At 41.1% G+C, this 23,075-nt stretch overlaps 1 protein-coding gene across 1 annotated transcript in view; it reads left to right on the top strand.

Annotated features, from left to right (window-relative positions):
* The first annotated feature begins 8,604 nt into the window (after nucleotides 1-8,604).
* TRIM2 (tripartite motif containing 2) overlaps nucleotides 8,605-23,075 on the top strand; it is a 107,002-nt gene continuing 92,531 nt past the window's right edge. The window contains exon 1 of the mRNA XM_039541115.1: nucleotides 8,605-8,670. The gene's annotated coding sequence lies outside the window, so the exon portion shown is untranslated. The remainder of the gene's footprint in view (nucleotides 8,671-23,075) is intronic.

Genomic DNA, 23,075 nt, shown 5'->3' on the forward strand with positions numbered 1-23,075 from the left:
GCTGATTTATTTTATTTCTTCAAGGACAATAACACCGTGACATTTGTTCAAGGGTTAGAGTAGCCATAACTACAGATTAACATGCAGGCTGCTTCATCTTCATCCTATCATCTCTCTGCCTCTTTATGAGGGAAAGAGGCTGACATGGTTATTAAATCTGGCAGCTGAGCTGCATGCACAGAGGAAGCAAGTAGAGCAGAGCATATAGAAAATGAGTAGCTTTCAGATAGCAGCCTTCTTTTCACTGCTGCCAGGCTTGAAAGGCAGGCTATAAAAAAGCTCTTTCTCTTCTTTGTGCTGGATCAGTGCACAAATATCGCAAACACAATTGCAAATGTAAGTATTCCTGGCCTGTGTGCTGCTTTCAGATTGCTAATTAAGGTTTCTAACTCCAGTGTTCTGGTTGAAAAAGCAGTGAGATGAAAGCCAAAAACATACCCAGTGAGAACGTTTCTCTGCAGTATTGTAATGATTTTCAGTGAAAATGCTAGAGAGAGAAGGGGATTCTTGGTAGATTGACAGAACAAATAGGTTACAGTTGTGTTAGTTGATTTTTAGGATGTCTGTACTGCTTTGTTTGTGACGGGAAGAGGCAGAAGCCTGATAGAAATGCTATTAGATAGTATTTGAGGTACAGGGAGAAAGATACCTCTGCATAAAGAGACTATTTGCAAACACAAAAGAAAGGAATTTCTCCTGCCATTTTTCACCAGGAATCCTTTTTTTTATTTTTATTTTTATTTAAAAAAAACAACAACATACAAACAAACATAGAATTGGACTTCTGATTAAGAAATTCTACAGTAACTTATAGAAGAAAAACCAAATCTCCATCATCGGGGCACTATTTAACTTGCTTCTGAACTGATAAGAACAATGAAAATAGCAGGGTGAGCAATGCATGTTTTTCACCAAATCTCTCACTCTATGTAGTGGGAGATGAGCTTTGTTTGCTATAAGGCATGAATACAGAATAACATGGTGGTTAGGAAGCAGAGGAGTTGCAGGTTTCTCAGCGCTGCAGACAGGAATTGTAAACAAGAACACAGGAGTTGGTTGGTATGTTTTGTGCTTTTTATAACGTGATCATAGCATCAAAGATAATAGCATCTCGGTTTACAATCTCCTATATAATGCAAGCATTTTATAGCGTGGTTACTCCACTGAAGTGAATTTCAGTTTATAGCTGGTGAACTCTTAATATGCTATGAATGAAATCTGCAACCAGTACTGCGTACAAATTTCAGATAACTGCATCAGAAATGCCTGCCATGTCCAGTTTGTTTGAGTTGTCATGTCATGTTTATTTCTTTACAGGGTTTGTTATTTACTAGGGGCTGTCACAGTACTGTGAACCCTTTATGACCCATGCAAAAATTTAATTACTGCAGTTCTTTTAAACAGGTGACCAGCATGAAGTGATTATGAAGATTGTGTTTGTTTCATGTGTCACTGTATGGCAAATAAAGGGCCAAATGCATCCCTTGTGTAACTCCAGTGATGTCACTGTAGTTACACCAAGGATGCATTTGGCTGCTTTTGCTGAAATTCAGGCACCAGTGAACATGTAGATGTCTCTCTCCATTGCAGCTACTTATGCCTCCCGCCCTACTTACATATGGCGATACACGTTCCTTCACCATTAGCTATTTATGAAAATGGTCACCTTTGATTACAATTGGTAGAGTTAGGTTTCCCCAGGCAGATTGGCAGCAAGCCAACTGCTAAAACAAGTGGTGACCTCTAAGGACTATGTCTATCAGAAAAATGTAAAAAGATTAAAATAGCAGGCATCAAGGGTAGTGGGGCTAGGGAAAGGTTGCCAGCTGAGGATGACATTAATCTAATGGCAGCTTATTCAATAAATGCTGAAAGCCAAAAATAAGTCCCTGGAATGCAGAGAAATTATCTCTGACTTCACTATTCAAAAGTTCTTCCAGGAGAATTTGCAACAGGGCTTAAAAATCTGTGCAGGATCTTTCTGTCTGCTGTGCTTCACTTCAGAATCCAAGGTTATTCTCTCTCTCTCTTTCACACACACGAAAAATGGGGGGGAGGCAGAGTAAGAAAAAACTGTTTTCTCTTTCAGTTGTGCTTCACATTGTACCAGATTTCATCCAAAAAATTTCATCTCTGCTCTGAACTGATGGTGCCTAAACAAAGTTCAATGGTGCACAGATATGCAGTGAAATTTGCAAATGTGTGCACTGACTTTTTAGGCATATGCTCACTGAATGTTAAACAACCCCTGCAGTTCCTGGTGCTGCTTCCCAGAGACAGAGCTTCACTTTCTATTATGCACATTAATGATATTAGACTTTTTTTTTTAAAGCACTGGAGTCTGAACATCCTGGTGTGTGCTACAGTGTCCTACCTCTTTGCAGATAATTTTTTCCCTTGATTGAGAGAGTACACAAGCAGCCCTCCAATATAGGAGGCACTAATGGAACTAAACTGGTTTGTTTGTTTTTTCTGCAAAATACTTTGGATAGGTGTGAAACTGCCAGATTTGCTGCCTTGGTATGGTATGGAAAAGCTACCTAGACTATTTGGCTGAGCTATGGGCTAACCTATTATTTTAAGGTTGGCCTGGTCCTTAGAGTACTAATGGGGAATACAGTGAACTCTTGACATTTTTATTGCAGTAGTTACATTTATCCTGGATTTTTTGGTATTTTCCATTCTAAATGGAGGTAAAGGCTGAGGTGTAATAAATGGCAAAATATTAATTATGGTAAATCGATAAGCATCTTCATTATGCTCTGAGGTACTGAAGATGAAGAAGATCCTCTTCTCCGTAGTTTCCTTGTTTTTTTCCCCCAGACCAGGGCCCTGCCTCCCTCCCAGTTACTCCTCCCCACAAAGAATATTACCCTTCCTATTTTCTTAGTGCATATGGCCCTAAAACTAGAACAAACTTTGTACCCCATGCTGACTGAGAGACTTGAGCTTACTGTCCACTTCATCTTTACTGCCAGCATTGAATAGCTTTAGTCTCTATGTTGGTTTTTCTTTCCTCTCAGCTCTCTAGGCGATCCTCCTTCTCCATCCTGAATCCTAGCAAGAGGAAGCAAGGTAGGCCAGGACAATTTTCCATAAATATTCTGCAGAATTTTGTAACAAATATTTTTCAGACCTGTTTGTTCCCTCTGTGTTTCTTCTTTCCACGTAAATGCTTGTGATTTGAGCTTTACTAGCATTCATGCCAGAGATCTGATTGGAGAAATAGAGTTATGCTGGGGATGCAATGCCAACATCCTCCACCATTTTGTGATGGGCCAGGTGTTTTCAGAGACCTTTCCCCCTCAACAATACTTCCAGTTATCGGGGTGCTTGGTCTCTGAGTGTTTCAAAAGAGTCTATTGGGTGTGGCTTGTGTATGAAGGTTGGGTACAGCTAGATGCCAGGTCAGGGCTTGTCTTCAATTCCTCCCTGCTGCAATCCGCTTATACCTGGTCTGGTGGGTCCCTTGTGGCAAATACTTGCAAGCTGTCTTCCTCCAAGCAACTCCGTTGCAAGAGTCAGCTAACTCTGAGGCACCTCCTGATTGCCATCCCTTCCTGTGACAAACTCTCCCTTTTAAGCTTCCTTCCTCCAAGTGGAACAGGCTTGTCACAGGTGTGCCTGTTTACTATGGGTTGAGCCCACAGGAGCTCATTAGTCTTTTCCTGATTGGGTGGGGGTATGCAACAGTAAAGTGGAATTGGACACCATTGTGCTAGGCAATGTATAAATACAGAACAAAAAGAGAGTCTCTTCTCCAAAGAGCTAACAACCTATCTTAAATACAAAATCAAAAAGTAAGTGGCAGGGTAAGAAGCAGTGAACATTTTAAATAGATCCTGTCAAATGCCACATCACAAATGTACCTTCCTCCAAGGCAAATCTATCCATGCAGTGGCTCTGGGAAAAAACTTTATATAATTAAACTAATATATTATAATAGTTAAGAAACTATGCTCAGTTTGTTTATTCCTCTTTCAGGAAACCAGGATCATTGGTTAATTGGGATTATGGTCTATATTTAAAAAAAATCAAAATAGATTATTGCAATGTTACAGGGACACCTTCATCTTAATAATAGTCATGCTTCTGTCTGAGATTTTTTTACTTTCTTTCATTACAGCACCAAAGAATTCTTTAACTGATGGAGATTAGAGAAAATAATTTTCCTCCATTTTTTCACTTTGTCTACTTTGTGCATTTAACAGTGTAATGACTCCCACTATAGCGTACCAGCGGAGTTTGAACTCTGGATCTTTAGCACTAAAGTACAGAGTTCTACCATATGAGATATTAATATAACTCCACTAACTGGCAGCAGCAGTAGGCTGTTATCCTTTATATCAGAGGTGGTCAAACTACGGCCTGCGAGACTGTCCTGCCCAGCCCTTGAGCTCCCGGCCAGGGATGCTGGCCCCCGGCCCCTCCCCCACTGTCCCTCCTCCCCCGCAGCCACGCCACTGCGTGGGCAGTGCTCTGGGCGGTGGGGTTGCGTGCTCCTGCCAAGCAGAGCTGCAGCGTGTCTGGATCTGTCCAGGTGGCGCGGCTGCCAGACATGCTGTTCTGAGTGGCATGGTAAGGGGGCTGGGGCTGGGGGTTGGATAAGGGGCGGAGGGTCCCAGGGGGCAGTCAGGGGACAGGGAGCAGGGGATGGTTGGATAGGGTGGAGGTTCTGGGGGGCGGTCAGGGGATGGGGGATGGGGGTTGGATAAGTGTGGGAGTCCCAGGGGGCCTGTCAAGTGGTGTGGGCGTGGATAGGGGTCAGGGCAGTCAGGGGACAGGGAGCAGGCGGGTTGGATAGGGGATGGGGTCCTGGGGGCGGTTAGGGGCAGGGGTCCCAGGAGGGGGTGGTTAGGGGACAAGGAGCGGGGGGTGGGTTGGATGGGTCAGGAGTTCTGAGGGGGCAGTCGGGGGGCAGGAAGTGGGAGGGGTCAGATAGGGGGCGGGGGCAGGCTGTTTGGGGAGGCACAGCCTTCCCTACCTGGCCCTCCATACAGTTTTGCAACCCCAATGTGGCCCTCAGGCCAAAAAGTTTGCCCACCTCTGCTCTATATGGACTAGCCACTGGAGGTGGACATGGCATACACTTTGCAGTTGTGTTATAACCGCACCCTGTTTGTTATCAGCTTCACTGTTTCTCCTGTATAGTTAATCAGTTAGTTAATCTCAACTGTTGTTTACATGGGTCTTTCACACAGCACTGGAGAGAGGAAAATATTTTTAAACAAACAAACAAACAAGCAAATAAATAAATAGGAAAATGAGTCAATGGAGTTATTCCTGATTTAAACTGGCATTAGCAAGAGCGCCAGAATGAAACACTGACTGATGATGATCTTGAACCACTATAAAATAGGTTTAGGCACATTATGCAAACCAGAAGTGGAATTGGAACATACTTTTCATTAAAAACCTTGATGAAAAACGAAGACTGTTAGAACTCAATTACAAAAAGTAATGAGTTAAGCCTGATACAAAGTCCTTTAAAGTAAATGAAAGTATTTCCATTGAGTTGAATGGGCTTTGGATCAGGCCCTTATTATGGTTCCATACAGACCAAATACTCTTGTATTTGACATCTCAGATCACAGAACACATCGGATCTCTTCTTCAGCTCCCAAAACAGGTTGCTTGTTAAATCCTGATAAATAATTGCTTTAATAATTGAAGTTGCATAAATGAAACTCCATTTGGCTGTTATTGTCCTCCTGTGGCAAAAGACTGCAGAACCTATTTTGTTGTTTGACAAGATGATTGTTTAAAGCATGTTCAGAAAACTTGAAGCTCTCTCTCTCTCTTCTTATTTTCAAATGTGAAAGGAGACACAGTAATTGTCAAGAAAGATGTAGCTTCCATTAAAACTACACATCTCCTTACTGCACTGTTAAATTACAGTTTTCCCAGTTTTCTTGTTTGCCATTTGAATCTGAGTTCAATATATTCAATATAATCTGAGTTCAAATTATTATTTTTAATTATATACCTGCAAAAAATATCTAAATGGATTTTGGTATTCTCCTGAATGACTCATGAATGACTATATATAGCCAGTAGTCATTCATGAGTCATTCAGGAGGATACCAAAATCCATTTAGATATTTTTTGCAGGTATATAATTAAAAATAATAATAAAATGGCATAAAACTTTCTGTGACCTGATTCAAAGTAGTCCTGACCCACTGGTAATGTTTCCCTTAAGCTTTTTAATATCCAGCTATTAATTTAATGAAGTGTATTCATCTAAATTGAATTACCTCACCAAAACATAAACGTTAATTATGAAACAGTTGTGGGCCATTGATAATGATTCCTTTAAGCCCATTAGTATAGAGTCATTACCTTAATGGAGCATATTCACCTACATTTAATCACATCACCAAAACATTAACATTAAAAACTCACATGTAACAGCTATAGCATAGGTTTCAGAGTGGTAGCCGTGTTAGTCTGTATCAGCAAAAACAACGAGGAGTCCTTGTGGCACGTTAGAGACTAACAAATTTATTTGGACATTAGCCCATGAAAGCTAATTAATAAAATAAATAAATTTGTTAGCTATAGCATAGTTCATTCCCATCAAAGAGTAATTTCACACATTCATTCATGCAAGTTCTGATCCTGCATTGTGATCCATGCATGTGGACAAGGTATTTCTGTACAGGAGCAGCAGGCTGTCAGCATGCGTCAGAGTGCCTTAGTTAGTACTGTCTGATAACACCTATCCCTTTGCCCCCATCCCATCTCAGCTGTAGATTTCAGTAGTACTGCTGGCTGGAAAACAAGAATTCAGTTTCCTGAAAACTTTTGTGGTTTTGGCATTTGGTTTTGTTCTGCATTGGTACAAAACTGAGACCCTTAGAACTTTTTCATGAAAAAACCAGGGAGCAAGAGACCCTGGGAAGGCCAATAGGCCACTGGTTAGGGCACTCCCCTGGGATGTAGAAAACACAATTTCAAGTCCCTGCACTGACTCTCTCTCTGTGTCTCAACCACTCTGTGTAAATTATTAAATATTCACCGGGCCAGAGAGAGGGCCTGAGACTGTAGCCTGGTGGTTAGAGCACTGAATTAGGCAGAGAAGGGAGTTGAACCTAGATCTCCCAGAACCCAGATAAGTACCCCAATCACTGGATTATTGGCTATTCTCCCTTTGCTGGTTTTGACAGAGATTTCTTCCTGGACTTGAGAAATCATCCTGTAAAAAGCAGTATGCTTCCACAAAAAGTTTTGGTTTGATTAATCAGCCTTTTCCAACAGACAAACATTTCAGTGAAAAATTCCCAATTAGCTCTATACAGTAATACATCGCACAGTTGTAAACACTGCCTTTTGCGCTCACTTTTTTTTTTAAAGCCAGTGTGTGAACTAGGAGGCATTTATCATGTACATAAGTTAGGACTGAACCTGCCATCCATTCTCAGACAAAGCTCCCATTGACTTGCAAAGCCATCATATAGTATGATCTTCAGTTCTGAAGGTTGTGTTATCCCATTTATACATTCTCTCCAGATCATCATCATCATCCTGGAGAGGTTGGACAAATTGAATAAATGGGATAACATAACCCTGCATATTTCATATATGTTCCCTCTACCTAGACATTTATATTATACCCATCACTATGACTTCTAGCACTGGTTTTTATTAGGTGTGACGGGGTCAGGCCAGAGTGGTGGAAGGCAGGTATATTAGCCCCAGGATAAGCAGGTCCCTTTTCCCTTGGTAACTGAACAGAGGTTACTGTAGGTTAATTAGGACACCTGGAGTCAATCAAGGGTCTGCCAGAACCTGTTAAAAGCCTCCTCCCCACTTGGTCTGTTTGGCTCTCCAATGTGGGGACTTGGTTTGGTTTCCCTAAAAATAAAAATCCTAGTTCTAAATCTAGTATACCACTCCACCACTCATAATCATTAAATGAGACACACACCCCTTCCCCCAAATCCAAATCTTCCCCCCCCCATCCCCCAGAGCCCCAAACCCAGGACCAACCCCAACCCATTCCTCCGGCCCCCTCCCTCCTCCTTTTCCCTTAGAGACAGGAGGTCTAACTACAGAGATATACCCCCTCTTCTCCTTCTTCTCCTGAGAAGGAACCCAAAAAACCAGAAAAGAAAAGAAAGAGAAAAAAAAAAAGAAAAAAAAAAAAAAAAAAAAAGAAGATCCCAGCCTGAGAAGACAGCTCATATATAATATCAATATCAATGAGAAATCTCCCCCCCCCCTCCCTCTCTCAGTAAAAAAACACATAAAAGCAAAGGAGCAAAAGCATTTCCTTTGCAAAACACAAAATCAAAAAATAAAAATCAAATAATATTCTAACCTTCCTTCCTAAACTATACTCACTATTACTTAGTAGAAACTACTCCAGAACTTGGAGACATCCTCTCTCTCTCAGAGATTCAGAAAAAAAAAACAAGAACACAGACACAGGCTTCTCTCCAGAGAGATGAAATTATCTCTCGTCTCTGGTGGTCCTGGTCAGGGGGGGGTCAGGTACTACTATGTTTAACCTTTAGGTAAAAAAAGACTTTAACCCTTAGCTATCTGTTTATGACACCTCCCCTCTAGCCAGATAGGGGCATGTGATAGGAGCTGAGGGAAGAAGGTGAGCTACTGGAGAGCTGGGCAGTCCAGATGCTGACAAGCACCAGGAGAGAAACCACAGAGGTGAAGGGCAGGAGAATCTCCGCTCAGTGTGGTGGATGCCCCTTCTGGGCCCCAGAGGGCTGAGGGAAGAGACCCTGCCAGAGGGGAGAGACTGAAGTGGGTGTTGGGTCTGTTATCACCATACCCAGAGGGGCTACCAGAGGCTCCTCTCCCCATCAGGGAAGCTGGGAGGAACCCTGCTCTTGTGGGGTTTTTCTTATATTACAGAGAACAATGAACAAAATGGTTTTGAAAGATTACTTGAGGGCATGTAAATACTCATACATCCAGCTTGATCTGGATGGATGAAGCGGTATTTTATCAAGCTGCTGGTTAGTAGTTTGAAAAGGATTTTGCAGTTCTTATTAGTTAAGGGATAATAGGATAGGTGCCTCTTTTTATGAGGCAGTAATATGGTTCCAAATGGATAAACTAGAAGGCCAAAGGCCAAACAATTTATCCCCATGAGAGATCTTGCTTATTACCAAGAAGGTCAGTGTATCCTCTCCAATCATTCTCCATATATAGCACCATTACACACCCTAACCCAATTAAAAATACACTATAAACTAGAATGAACCCCACGTGTGCTTGTTCAGCCTCTGTGCTTGCCACTCCCTAATGCTGAGTCTAGTTGTCAGCTCCTTGCGATTCAGTACATCTTCTACTTTAAGTGATGCTGACCTGGAAATCTATGGATTGTAATTGTTGGTTAGGGCCACAAACAGAGTAAGATACACAAGAAAAGGTTAGACTTAGTCTAGTTCACATTCCTCTAATTCAGTTCTAAAAAGTGGAATCAAGGATCTGGGGTGGGAGAGGAGTGGCATGTACTGAACAAGGAGGGAATGAGGTGTCATCCAAGCAGTTATGTTCTGAAGTTGTAATGCGGTGATACAGCTCCATGGTTTGCGTGGCTGAGAATTTCCTTGAGAGTATAATCAGTGCTATGGAGCAGTAAAAGAAAAGTCTAATATCTGATTTCTCATCACTGAGATATTTATTGGGTGAAATACTGTTCCCACTGAAGTCATAGATGCATAGTGGTTTTTTGTTTGTTTGTTTTAAGGCCAGAAGGGACCATTTTTATTATCTAGTCTGACTTCTTGCATAACACATAGAGCTGGTTGAAATTTAGAAGTTTCATTTGGGGTTTTTCATATCAGTTTTATTATCTTTACATTATTCATGACACATCAATAGTTGTCCTGCATAATATACATGCACTACTGATGTCATAACATGATATAATAGTTGAAACATTGTATTATTTTTAATTTATTTTGTTTCTAAAATCATTAAAGGCAGCTGCTACTTAGCACTCTTTTCTAGATCAGTGTATCCTGTTTGTTGTAATGAAACAGTTTGACACATATTATTTCAACTATTATGTCATATTATGGTATGTCAAGACTAATCATGCTGACATGTCATGAAACAATGCAAAAGTAATAAAAATCATATGTACATGATAAAAAAATAAAAATTGAAATCAAACTTGGACATTTTTTCTTTTTTTTCCCCAAAATTGAAAAAAAAAGTTTCTAAATGTTTTTCTTTCATGAGAAACTTTGTCAAAATTTGTCCAAAAAATGGTTTAATCAAAACAGCTTTTTCCAACAAAAACCTGTTTTAATAAAAATATTCTGATCAACTCTAACAACACAAGTCAAAAAGCCTCACTAAGTAATTTCTATGTCAATCCCATAACTTTTGTTGGAGCTATAGCATATAGAAAGTTATCCAGTCATGACTGGAAGACTTTAAGTGATGGAGAATTCACCAGAACCCTAGGTAAGTTATTCCAGGGTTTAGCTACCCTGATTGTTAATTTTTTTGCCATTGACTTCAGTGGGGCCACAATGTTGCCCATTAATTTAAGAGTTTTTTAAAGACTGAAGTGAGAGTCTCTATACTGAAAGACTTAGTGAACTTTTTCTATAAGAAGTATTCTAATTAATTGACTAGTATGTAGGCCCCTCACTGGATTGAATCTGAACTGCTAGAATGTGTCATAAGTGCTATTCCGCAGACAGTGATTCCTCATAAGTTCTGGGGACCTGTTTTAGGAGTTGGAGGATTTGAGTTCTATTGACTTGAAAATCTAAATGCCAGTGGTGTGCAGTCTAGTGGCAAATGTGAAACCCTAGGTGGTCATAGATTTGTTACAATATATTTAGCCCACAGACAAATTTTAAATCAGTCATTAGTAAATTCTTAGGCATTTGGAAATTACTAAGTGAAAGGTAGAGCAATGAGGCTGAAAATTGGTTAAAGAATTAAATCAACTAATGCCAAACTTATAGCCTCAGGAACAGCAGACATGCTAATATGTGTTTATTAACTATAGGTCAAATTTTGTCCTAGTATATAAACAATTTTCATACTGAAAATTGTCGAGGCAGAAACATTGCCCTATTATAGTCCAAACCTAACATACTGATCCAAACAGTGGGATGGCTGATGCCCTCTCATTTCCCACCAAAATGGAGATTGGTTGACATAGTTTTCAAAATGTGTAAGTAAGAATTTTTTTTCAGTGTATTTTAATTTATTGTTTAATCATTAAAGGGCAGTTTTCAAGTAACAGACTCAGGCTTGTGACATGGCTAGCTTGGTGTAGTGCTCATTATGAACACCACTGCATGGACACATGTAAAATTCTGCACTCTTAGAAATCAATAGTTATTGAAGAGAAAAGAAGCAATTATTTTCATTGTAATTAGTGGGATGCTAGTGATGGGTTGGTTAGGCTCTGACCTTGACACTTCACACACTGAAAATTAAATAATTGCTGCTAATTCATTATTCCAAATAGCCTGTCTCAGAAAATGTAAACACAGAAGAAATAGTGCACAAATCACTGTTTTTACACCAGGAAAGGCCAGAATTTATCACTGGATGGCAGAGAGTGGTTAGGACATTCTTTTCTGGCTCATGTTCATTTAAAAATAGTTCTCCCCTTTTAAAACAATTTCTGAACATTTTTGCTATGCTTTAAGTTGGAAGAGGGGAGGATAAATAGACACTGAGGGGCAGATTCTCCCTCCCATCTGAGCTCAGGCGTGGTGGAGAGTGAGGACTGAAGAGAATCAGTTGTCTCTTCCTGATGCTCAGTCACATAGCCCTGGCACAAGTTGGTGGTGCACAAGAGCCCTTCCGCTTAGGGGCTGGACATGGCAGCTGCTTCTGGGAGCAGCGTGGAGCTAGGGCAGGCAGGGAGACTGCCTTAGCCCCGCTGCACCACTAACTGAGAGCCACCTGAGGTAAGCACTGCCCGGCCGGAGCCTGACCCCCTGCCCCAAGTCAGAACCCCCTCCTGCACCCTAACTCCCTCCCAGACCTCAACCCCTTGCTCCATCCGGGAGCCCCCTCCCACATCCTGAACCCCTCATTTCTGGCCCCATCCAAGAGCTTAGGGGAAGCCCCGAGCCTCTCCACCCTCCCATGGGAATGGAGCCATGAGCACCGGCTTGTCCTGCTGTGAGAGGAAGCCCCGAGTTTCTGTGTCCCACCCCACCCCCCTGCGGGGCTGTGTGGCCCATGACTGATTTTTTTTTCTATGAGTCAGTGGCCCCTGATAGAAAAAAGGTTCCCCACCCCTGCTTTAAATTATTACCATGATAAGATATAAAAATTAAGAATAGATACAGGGCTCTCTGATATACTGGAGATAAGAACATAAGAACATAAGTATGGGTCAATAGATTGTTGTCTGTATTTTGGAAGTGTCTGTCTATCTATACGCAGGGCAATCAATGGCTAAATATAAGAATAATTCCATTATAGGTTAGTTACATACACAGAACAGATGCTGCAGTAACACAACTTTAACCAAAGAGGAATTGATAAAGAGCTGGGGTCTGGGTGGTACAAGAAACTCCATCCATTGTTTTCCAAAATACATGCTGAATAACTCAATTGTTGCTGCTAACAGTTGCTGACTGTTTTATGCATGACAGACAAACTACGAGCTAAGACAGGAAAATACAGTGACAGTGGAGTCTTTTTTCATTCAAGGCCCGATTCACTCCCTAGGTTCCACTGGTTTCCACTGAACCCAAGCTCCATTGGTAAGCGCACTTGAGGGGATTCAATGGCACAAGCTGCCCACCATCTCCTGTCTCCAGGGGGGTCCAACATATGTTAACACAGCCCCAAAATTGAGTGGAGCCAGCCCAAGAGGCAACAGAAGTAGGCTGATACTCCTTGTTTTGGGCTTTCTATACAGCCCTATTTGGTGCTTAAAACTGCCATTGCCTGACAGAAACTACCCTCACCCCTAACTCCTTTCAAAGTGTAAAGTTTCACACTGTTTCCTAAAGATGGTCAGACTCTGTTCTCATCTAATATCCTCTGCCATAGTTGGGTCCCCTCAACAGAGAATGCTTCATTCTCCGCTCTCAAAGGCTTCGTCCTGAGTTTTGTAATCTGCATTGTCCCAGAGGAGCACAGCTGTCATGGTGTTTCATAGATGAAAATTTGCTTGTCACTGTATATGGAGCTTGATCCCTCAATTGCTTTGAAAAGCCTTAAACTGGCATCAGAAGCTGAGTGCGATTCAGTGGAGAGACTTGAGCACAGACCTGATGAACTTGTGGCAGAATAATGCATAAGGTGGGCAGCCACATTCTGTACCATCTGGACCATGTGAATCATCTTCCCATTCAGCTTCAGATAACCGTGAATTACAGTAATCCAGCTTGGAGGTGACAGATGCTTGGAGCTTTGTGGTCAAGTCTGGGAGAAAGGTACAATGTTTCCCAGCAAACTGGAGATTAAAGACTGCATATTGATCTATGACCAGGTAGCATATGATTTAGAATTCTCCCTTTCTCCATGTTTATAGCTCTCTAACTTCTTCTGAAAACATCAGAAGCTTTCTATAATCAACTTATCTTCATTTTGGCTTTGTGCTCATTCTTATTATGCTACGATACCATCATCCTTTTTAGAGTTGCTCTTTTCCATGAGAGCTATTTTCTTCTCCACAGTATTGGAAGGAGCAGATGAGATTAAATAGGCACAAATACTCACTGTAGAACAAGACCACCCAATCAGATGGGTTCAGAGAGAACATTCTGAGGCAAGCCCCCTTCAGATACTGGTGAATTCTGTTACTGGAGTGCCATATAAAAAGTGATATCTGAATAGGTGTCGATAATGAATATTACACACAAAAAGCTGGTCATGGGGATGGGGAGGGGAAGGGCAAGTTTGCCCATGAGGAGAGGCTGCTAGGGACCTAGTAGCCAGGGAAGCCTGGCCCAGGGCAGTGGCTACCCTTCCCTTCCCCACCTTCCCTTGTTTAGGGCAGATTGACACTGTAGCCCTGAGAAGGGCTCTGGATGTCTGCTCTCTGTCAGTGCCCTGTAGCTGGATCTGAGGAGCAGCACCAGGGACTGAAGGTAATTACACCCAGAAAGGACCACAGGAGTGGGTTTAAGTCACCCAGGGTACAGTGAGCTTGCCCAGGAGTGGAGATTCTTGTAGGGGATCCAAGAGAGTGGAAGAGACTACAGCCGATCCCAGGCTGAGGGTCAGCCAGCTGCACAAGGGAAAAATGTAGATCTGATGAGAAACCTGGATGCAGCAGGAGACTAGTGACTGGCCAGGCAAAGAGACTGGGACAAAGGGTGGGGAACACTGAAATTGGACAAGGAGCCGAGGGAGGGAGATTGGGGCTGGCAGCCATTGGGACTGGGGATTGTGGGAGGCACCTGGAGGCCAGGTGGTGGAGTTTTAGGAGGGACAGGCCCTCTCAGAGGTCCAGAGAGGCCCAGGCCCCTAGCCATAATAAAAATAAAAAAATGACAACATATGAAAACAAAATAAGACACCCAAAAAAAGTGAGACATAATTTGAATATTTCTCTTATTTGCAGCTCTGAGCTGAGAGAGTGTCACTTTTTGGTCTGATAGGGATGTGCATAAAAACAAGTTGTGAAACTTATCAAATGCCAAAACATTAACAAGTGTCTAAATTTGAGGCCCCCTTTGAGCTTGAGGCCCAAGCCAAATGACCCTCCTCCACCCCCCCACCCCGATTGGCCCTGGGGAGGGGGAAGACACAGATCAGAATTGGAGCTGGAAGAGAGGAACTGGAACTGTATGGGCAAGGAGACTGGGGACAAGGAGCCATGAGGATTGTCTAACCCGCTAGGGTGGCTTGCATCACAGTTTGGCTACACCCCAAGTCTACAAGCCCCAGTAAATCCTTCCCTTGGACCCATACTGGAACAGTCAATGTGGTGGAAGGAGTCCCAGGGGCCCTCTCTTCTGCTGTCCAGTCTCTGCATATTCACATTCCATCCATGGACACTCTTTCCTCATGTGCCCCTGTTGCCCACAGAGTATCAGGTTACTGAGCTCATTCCTGTGGGTTCCTCCCCATCAGGGAGTAGGTTTAAATTATGAACGGGACCCAAATCTGAGCTCAAGGGCTCCGCCCTAGTTGTTTGTGTCAGATAGTTATCTGGGTGATACCTCATCCAAGCTTGTCCCCGAGACTTGCTGAGGTTTTCTCCTCTCTGTATAAGTAGCTCGGGTTGCTGGGATGGGGTTTGTACATGTTTTTCATCACGCCTGGGGTTCAGTGTCTGCTGGCGGGTATCCAGTCCTGTCAGTGGCCCTAGCCGATGACTAGGCAGAGGCTGTGCATGGTCCATCAATAGTGACCAATCGGCTATGAGAAAATTCTCCATCAGCTGCACCGCATCCAACAATGAGACTGAATTATGGTGGAGCACCCCCTCCTGGAAGCATGGATACAAACCACTTTGTTAAGACCAACTCTGTAACTTGGGCCCTGAAGTGCTCCCCTGCATGAAGCCACCACCAGCAATGCTCTTTTAATCATTATGCCAGCACCTGGGGGCAGAGCCCTTGGGGTAGGTCTTTGCTCTAAAGCACTACCAATGTCTCCTTGCTTAAAGCCAGGAAATCGAAAATAGTGGCCTTCACCCAAATGTAGCCTTGATCCAAAGCAGGCTCAAGATTACAGTAGGTCAGCTGTGCCTGTCCCATCAAATATAGAGCTAAAACTAAAGCCCAATGCTCTGGAGGTTACTGAGAGGCCAGTGCCACCCTCTCAAAGATGGCAAGGAATGCCTCCAAGCATCAGCTGGACCCATCTTAGTTAACTTCACTGGCACAGGTGGCAGAGCTCTACCTGGTATGGGGCCCTGCAGGGTCTCCCTGGGCAGGGGGTCTTAACTGTTGCAGGAAGTCTCTCTGGAGTTATTGCTGCTGGGACACAACTTCCTTCAGCAGCTGCTGTTGCTGCACTACTTGGATCTGCTGCTGGGCCATGCACTGTTGCAACATCTGCTGCTGGAATTGCTGATGCTGGTTTTGCTGATGCTGGTTGGCCTGCTGATGCTGCCACTCTGCCACCCACTTACACCAGTGCTCAGGGTCCATCTTGGTGGAAGCTTCCTCTCATTGGACTGGTGTGGAGCCTGTTTCTGTCTCAGGGCCTTGTAACAGGCGTAGGGCTTAATCACCCGCATTCTCCACCAATTGTAGTCAACTGACACTCAGCCTGAGCTTGGCTGTAGTCTCTTCCAGTCTCTTGTCCCTGAGTCCGCTTCAGGAATCCCCACTCCTGGGCAAGCTCACTGTTCCCCATGGGAGTTAAAAGCCCACTCCTAGGGTTTTTTTTCTGGGTCTTTATTACATCCAGTCCCTGGTGCTGCTCCTCAGATCCGGCTACAGGGCACTGATGGAGAGCAGATGTCTAGAGACCCTCTCAGGGCTGCAGTGTCTGTCTGCCCTAAATAAGCGGGGGAGGGAGTCTCAGGCTGGGCTTCCCTGGTGGCTGGACTCTCTAGCAGCCTCTCTTCTTGGGAAAACCACTCCCGCTGCTCTGTGATCAGCTTCACCTTTTTAAACTCTCTTTCTCCAGGTAGAGCATGCTCTGAAGGTGTGCCTAATTGATGCTTGTTAGGCTTGCTTTTAGTGGGATGGGGTATGTTCCATCACACCTTGCCACCACCTTCTTCCCACCACACACGTTCCCCGTCCCAGTCTCCTTCCCCAACTAGTCCCCCTGCCCCCCTCCTGTTTGATGACTTCTCAAGGTTCCTTCCAGCCCTACATTTCTATGATATCTTCAAGTTAGTGGGTTCAATAAAATTGTTGTGTTTTGAAAAGAGCTTCCTAAGCCTAACTCTTAAAGATATTTCAGAAGAAATCTGAATATTAATTCCAGTTCCCAATAAAGCTCTAATTTCCATTTTGTGGGAAATTCTACAATTTCAACAAAATTCACTCTGAATTAGAATGAAATGTTGAATTTTGAAATTTCTCACAATATGAAATTTTCAAAAATAATTCACTCTGGACCAATTAAAATGTTTTGTTTCAATAAAACTGAATCAAAATTTACTTAATATTTTTTCAAATTGCATATTTTAATTTTCATACTCTTTTTAAAATTTATTTTTACTTTATTTTTATGTTTGTTTTTTTAAAATAAATTTCACTGATATTGATGTGGAATATTTTGATTTTTGACACATGGAAAAATGTTCTCTCAGAAAAGTTTCAACTGGATCCCATGTTAATTAGTGTTGAAACTGAATCCCTCTCATGCCTTCAAATGTTGTTTAGGACACAAACAAAGCTCCACTGTTCCTGCCTATCCTGGGCTCCTCTTTGCATGTCCCCTATGTTGCTAAGGCTCATTAAGTTTTACCTCTCTAAGTACTGTTTGACAGCGGGGTTCTTTCGGTTGGCCCCATTTACATGTTTCTCCAGCTGCTCAACGGGACAGCAGCTGAGGCAGATGCTCTGCCTTCCTTCTTAACACATGTCCCAGATATTTCCATCTTCTTTTCAGAATAACTTTAGAGATAAGATGTTGCTTTCTAACAAATCTTGGCACTTGTTATAAATTCATTTAATGTAATACCTAGTATTTTCCTGAGAAATTTGCTTTCTAAGGCATTTAATTGTCTGTCTCCTGTTATTCTGAATTGTTGAGATTCACTCATTTGTGTAAAGAGAACAGGAGTACTTGTGGCACCTTAGAGACTAACAAATTTATTTCAGCACGAGCTTTCGTGAGCTACAGCTCACTTCTTTGGATGCATAGAATGGAACACACAGACAGGAGATATTTATAGATACAGAGAACATGAAAAGGTGGAAGTATGCATACCAACAGGAAGAGTCTAATCAATTGAAATGAGCTATAAAACTAAAAAAAAATGAAAATCAAATAAAACTGAAAACTAAAATAAAAAAAAAAATTCTTGATAGTGAAAAATTCAATAAAATATTGGGTATGTATATATTTCAATATATAAAATATTGACTGGATAATGAGTGAGTTATAAATTGGATATAGGAGAGATAAAACAGAAATAAAGGGATGGGATCTCAAAGGGTAAAAATAATAATAATTAATCTATGACTTTATCTTCTTTGCTTAAAAACAAAACATGAATATGAATGAAACATTTTTGTGGGCATGAATGATTGAATTGCAATGAAGCTGGTATTACGTCATACATAGATGATGTCATCATTGTCATTCCTAGTCATCATGGATGATGCAATCTCATATAGAAGCACTCATCACTCTGTACATATCATCTCTATATCAGCTCTAGAAATCATACAGTCTTTTGCTCTCTGTTGTTTTTTACATTGTTTTGCTTTCTGATTTTTGCTTGTGTGCAGCAGACAGTGAACTGTTTGTGTAACTTGTGAGTGACTTTTTGCTGTGTTTTTTGTGTTAACAACTTTGCATCACAAAAGCTTTAATGCCTTTATATTGGCTGCAACTATTATCAATAATATTTTTATGGAATTGGAGAGGCTGAGGACACACTGGCACCCACATGCTGCAACAACACACACACATGTTGACAGTGGTTGAAAAAAAAAAAAAACAAAAATTTGTGCCTTTTGCAGTGCCAATGATTTGGAAGAGCCAACAGATCTTACCACCATGCATGGTGTTACCAGTAAAAAGAAAAGTGTGAGAAAAATGTGAAAGGTGCATTATCCAAACATTCCATCAGCTATTATCCCACCTAGACGCCCAGTACCCCCTGGAGAAGGACTGCTTGTCACTGACAGGACTGGGAAGAGAGGCAGACTTGAGGAAGGAGAAGGATGAGGAAGAGGGATGAGGAGAAGATCAATGTCACTGGTCCCTCACCATCCTCCTCTCTCCTCTCCTCCCTCTCCTCCTCCTCCTCAATGACCTGATTGAACTGAAAGTGGGTTTCAGGGATTGAAAGAGTAAAGAGGAGCAGAGCAGGAGCAGACCACAGCCAGACTACAGCAGCAGGTGTGGTGTCAGGCAGGTGATGTCTTTGTTCGTTCCGTGACCGTGTCCCATTCTTTTCTTCTTCTTTCTCATGGAAGGGCCTGCAAGCAACAACAACGGTGATGATGCATGCAGATGCAGCCCTCAACATCGTTGAGATTCAGAGAGAGTTACTTCTGTTCTGTGATTCATCGAAAGTCTTTTTTTTGCTTTACTTTGTTTAATCAATAATGACAAAGTCCATCCAGTCATGGTGTCATGAAAGTCCATATGACAAAACAAAAAAAAACAACTTGAAAATTTGACCAACATAAGTAAAGTGCAACATTGTGGCAGTTTTTGTGTGTTTTTGGTGCTTTTGCTGCAGACTGTTGTCTGGAGTACTGGTACTGCAAAAGTTTCTTCTTTTTGGAAGATGAGAGATTCCCAAGAAGATTCCTACTATCAAGAGAAAAGTCTGCTGGTTGAAGTGGGGAGCATCCTGGGAGTGTTGGCCAAATGTTGTCCACCATCCACCATTTATTTAGTTAGAGAAGAAAGCTGATACAGATCAAGCTGGGTCTCATGAACAAACTGAAAAACACATTGACAAAACACAAGAAAATTTCCAAAGTTAAGTGGAAAAAAGAAAAAAAAGGAAAGAAGGTTAAAGGAAGGGTCCTCAGATTTTGTGAACTTCTGGAGAGATGATCATTTGACCATATGATGCAATGCAGAAAAAGAGCAAAATGAAAGAAAGAAGTTTTTGGCAAATAAATTTTAGAAACAACAAGGCAGATAACAACAGGTTGTTGGTGGAAAACCTCAAGGCCTACAAAAAGCCAAGCCTTGCAAAAACACATCATTTTTTTTTTGTTTTTATCTTTTTTTTTTTTTTTTTTTATTTTTGGAGCAGTGTGGAGAGCAATGAGCGCAAGTGATGATAGTGCAACATGACACAACAACATGGAGAAAAAATGGAAGCTATCAAATCATCAATGGCTTGCAGACTATTGCTGATGACACAGTGACATGATCCATTTAATGAATACAAGAGACAACAACAAAAGAAGAGCACTAGTAGAGACTGAACTAAACTACATACTAGTTTTTTTTTTTTTTTTTTTTTTTTTTTTTATATATTATTTTATTTATTTTTTTTTTTTTTTTTTTAATGTGTTATACACAGGGACAGGTATTATCATGTAAAGTAAAAAATACAACATGAAAAGACCTAGGTTTTTTACATTTTGATTAAAACTCTACTATCTACGATATATATACATAGACATAAAATGTAAAAACTTAAATATCTTATAAACAGTAGCCAATCAGTTGTTTTAATTGTCATATTTGAATTCAACACATCAAAACACATAATAAATACCACATTTTATCTCTGAAGCAGACGACTTCTCAAAAATTGTAGACCAGTGTAATCAGCAGGAGAAAAAAAACGTTTGAAGTGATAATTAAGATGACCCATAGAAGGTGTGAGGAGAACCTAACATAAGGAAATAGATTCAATTAGTGTAATGACCCAACCATTCCCAGTCTCTGTTTAAGCCTGAGTTAATTGTATCTAATTTGCATATTAATTCGAGTTCAGCAGTCTCTCTTTGGAGTCTGTTTTTGAAGTTTTTTTGTTGCAAAATTGCCACCTTCAAGTCTGTCACTGAGTGGTTAGAGAGGTTGACGTGTTCTCCCACTGGTTTTTGAATGTTATGATTCCTGATGTCAGATTTGTGTCCATTTATTCTTTTGCGTAGAGACTGTCCGGTTTGGCCAATGTACATTGCAGAGGGGCATTGCTGGCACATGATGGCATATATCATGTTGGTAGATGTGCAGCTGATTGAGCCCCTGATGGCGTGGCTGATGTGATTAGGTCCTATGATGGTGTCACTTGAATAGATATGTGGACAGAGCTGGCATTGGGCTTTGTTGCAAGGATAGGTTCCTGGGTTAGTCTTTATGTTGTATGGTGTGCGGTTGCTGGTGAGTATTTGCTTCAGGTTTGCTCCTGTTCTTTTTGTGGATACAGACTAACACAGCTGCTACTCTGAAACCACTCATTTGTGTGGTTTTAAATTATGCTTTGTGCAGATCCATGTCTCTCTTCTTCAGTCCATTAATCTAAGCTTTTACCTCCTATGTAACACCAGCAGATTCAAAAATGCTATCCATTAGGCACCATCCTATATAAAAGTGCCAAAGGGCTGAGTGCAAATCAAGCTTCCATCCTGGTTGACTTGTGCTGTCTGGTATCTTTTACCTCTCCTATCTGTGACCAAGAAATATAGCGTAAAAACTAGTAAATTAATTCAAGCAGCTCTCATAATCCTGGTAATTTCCAGAGCAGCAGCTTTTACTTTGTCAAACACCATTAGACTGTCTCTTGGCCTGAACTCTCTGTACCTTTCATATACAGCTGGAGTCAAACAGCAATTAAAAGAAGAGTAATTAATTCAGTGACCAGAGTAAGAAGCCTCTTTTTATTTATTTATTTATTTATTTATTTAATTAAAAAGTATTACATTTCAGAAACGAATATTCATGTTCATAAGCAACTGAGGCTTGGTTTATGCACCCAGCTTATGTTGATATAACTACATCACTTAAGGGTGTGACACACTTATACCGACCTAACTCCTGGTGTAGACAGCACTTTGTTAGGAGAAGCCCTCTCGCCGTCGACATAGCTATTGCCTCTCAGGGAGGCGGAGGACCTGCCTAAGTAATGTCTTTACTAAGTGCTGCAGCAGTGCAGTAAGTGTAGAAGAGCCCAGAGAAAAACACACACAAACAAATAGGAATTCTGATGGCATGCTGCTTACCTAACAGGTGGACAACTGGAAAGAGGTCAAACGTGTTTCTGCTTTACAATTGAGTATATTCCACATACACAAGCAGAAGTGAAGTCTGTAGGTTACAGTATATTCATAAGGTAGGGATGTTGAGTACACAGGCCAGGAAGAATGACTGAGCATGCTCCAGACAGGAGGTTCAGAAGCTAAAATGTGATTGTTTAAAGTGAATTGGTTAGAGAGCCAGCAAAAGAGACAGGATCTGCACAGAGAGCCTATTAGTTGTGAAGAGACAATGAGTCTCTTCCAGAATGTTGGGGGTTCGGGGAGGAATCTAACATCTGTGTGTGTGTGTGTGTGTGTGTGTGTGTTAGTTAAAAAAAGCAGTGTAAGTGAGACTGACTATATAACTGGTGTTACTGAAAATACAAGCAAAATTGTAAAGCATTTAGAGTCAGATTATAACTGAGATTTTATTTCAACCTTTCTCCTCCTGCATATGCCCAGATGATCTCTACTAATATAGACATACAGCTCACACTTCTTTTGCATTTTTTAAAGGTTTGCTTTAATCTGGCAAAAATAAATAAATCAACTTGCTTAAGACTTTTCAGGCTAGGCAATATTTATAAACACATTAAACGTAACCCAGTGATAAAATTTGCAAAAAAGCCATCTAGGCAACTTAATTTTCAGTTTAAAAACTAATAAATTGAATTACAACTGCCCTCAGATTAAAAGCAAAATTAAATACCATGCTTTTTATTTCCATTCTTGTCCTTTGTATTTCATTTTTAAAATATAGATGTACAGCAGTTAAATGTTTTCTTGTGAGAATATATTGTATTTTCACAACTAGTAACTGCATCATTAAACATACAATCTTTGACAAATGATTTTAATGGAGAATTTGTTTAAAATGCACCTAAAAAATTGCAACTATTACTAGTAACTTTCAAAAATGTTTAAGGAATTAAAAAAATTATTTAGTTTTTCATATAAATGAGACAGTGTTTAGTAGAACATAGTCTTATCAGTCTGCATTAGTTTGGTCATTATTATTGGATTTAATAGACGTCGGTAGGAATTTATGACAGAACAGTTCCGTGATTCTTCACTGATCCACTAATTCTTTGTGTCATTCCCTGTTATAAGAACTAATGGACCTTTGGTTGCTCAGTCTGCTGATATGGCCTGATCTCTAATTTTCAGGTTATTTATATATTCAATTATTTGATAAATTACTGTGCAAGTATTTTCAACCCTGTTTTTTAGAACGTGTCTGTGCTGCAACTATAATCTGATACAATATGGTGAAAAGTTGTAGTACAGATAGATCTCGCCAGGTCACAAGAAGTG

This window comes from Mauremys reevesii, linkage group 5 (genome assembly GCF_016161935.1).
Source record: "Mauremys reevesii isolate NIE-2019 linkage group 5, ASM1616193v1, whole genome shotgun sequence".
NCBI lineage: Eukaryota > Metazoa > Chordata > Testudines > Geoemydidae > Mauremys > Mauremys reevesii.